This window comes from Gymnogyps californianus, chromosome 15 (assembly GCF_018139145.2).
Source record: "Gymnogyps californianus isolate 813 chromosome 15, ASM1813914v2, whole genome shotgun sequence".
Lineage (NCBI taxonomy): Eukaryota > Metazoa > Chordata > Aves > Accipitriformes > Cathartidae > Gymnogyps > Gymnogyps californianus.
In genome coordinates this window covers 17,116,035-17,117,733 of record NC_059485.1, presented here as the reverse complement: position 1 = coordinate 17,117,733, position 1,699 = coordinate 17,116,035, and positions in this window count along the sequence as shown.

Sequence of the window (1,699 nt, the reverse complement as noted above, 5' to 3'; positions counted from 1 at the left end):
CCCCTCCACTCCTCTCTTCCCCTTTGTTGGTCTTTGTGTCTTCCAGCTGGTGATTTGTTGGTTCTTCTCTCTTCAGATGCTGCTTGGTTCTTCAGGGCATCAAGCACTGGACAGTGGTGGGAAGAGCGAGCTGTGAAAACAACAGTAGGTAGTAGCAGAGAGCGTGGAGGGAAAACAGGAGAATCTGTAGCTATGAACCCTGTTAGCCTTGTCTTTGAAAATGGAGTTTAGCCCTTTGAATCCTTTCTAAGGAGCAATGGCCGTTCAACAGAAGAGGCCTTTGTAACAGAAACACCACACTAGATTTCCCTCTGTGCGTCTGGTTTACACCATGCAAAATGGTTTACAAGAATTCTTTCTCCTGCTCAGTGGGGGCTCTGAGGCAACCATGATATATTTGTTTATCTTTAAATTGCCAGATTGATTCTGGAACTGGATTTGGTTATCTCTTTGGATGCTCTGCTGGACAGGACAACCTCCAGCTCTTTAAGCTAAAGGAAGCCTGGCTGTGCAAAGAGGAATGAAAAGGGTCTGCTCCATGGGGTACCATTTTAGAAGTTTTATTACATCACCCAAAATTTCATTTTTATTCAGATGCAGAAGAGGAACTAACATGTGACAGTTCAGAGGGTGTTGAGAAGAACAAGGAGCCACCTTCTACATCCTATGCCCCTTCTGATACGTTGTCGCCAGCAGGACTAGGGCAGCGATTGTCCCCCTGTGCTCAGCACTGGTGAGGCCGCACCTTGAATCCTGTGTTCAGTTCTGGGCCCTGTCACTACAAGAAAGACACTGAGGTGCTGGAGTGCCTCCAAAGAAGGGCAGCAAAGCTGGTGAAGGGTCTGGAGCACAAGTCTTGTGAGGAGCGGCTGAGGGAACTGGGGTTGTTTAGCCTGGAGAAGAGGAGGCTCAGGGGAGACCTTATTGCTCTCTACAGCTACCTGAAAGGAGGTTGTAGCGAGGTGGGGGTCAGTCTCTTCTCCCAGGTAACAAGTGACAGGACGAGAGGAAAGGGCCTCAAGTTGCGCCAGGGGAGGTTTAGATTGGACATTAGGAACAATTTCTTCACCAAAAGGGCTGTCAAGCATTGGAACAGGCTGCCCAGGGACGTGGGGTGGAGCCACCATCCCTGGAGGTATTTAAGAGACGTGTAGATGTGGTGCTTAGGGACATGGTTTAGTGGTGGACTTGGCAGTGCTAGGTTAACAGTTGGACTCGATCTTAAAAGTCTTTTCCAACCTAAACGATGGTATGATTCTAGGGTAGCTGTGTAACTCAGCTAGAGGCCACAGCTCTTGATCCAGCTCCTGGTAAGATACAGATAGCATCTTTTGATTATGCTGGGATTCCTTGATTGTGCAATAACGAAATACCCTTAAATTGTCCGTCGTCAAAGATTAGAAGAGTAAGCCGGCAGCTAAGCTGGCACAGGTAAACATGCATAAGGTTTTGCTCCTGGAAGCAGACAACATATGTGGAGTTCAGCTATACACTCTGGAGGCTGGGCAGCATTCCTGTACTCCAAGTAGGTGTAAGATCCTTTGCCATCAAAACTGACATAAATACGCAGGAAAAATTACTAAATGCTGTACAGGGATGTACAGAGCCTTGTAGGACACTTGAAAGGAGCAATACAATGTGGCCACTTCACGATGCAGGGTGTTTCATGAACACAGACTGAAGAAATGAAAACCTTTGG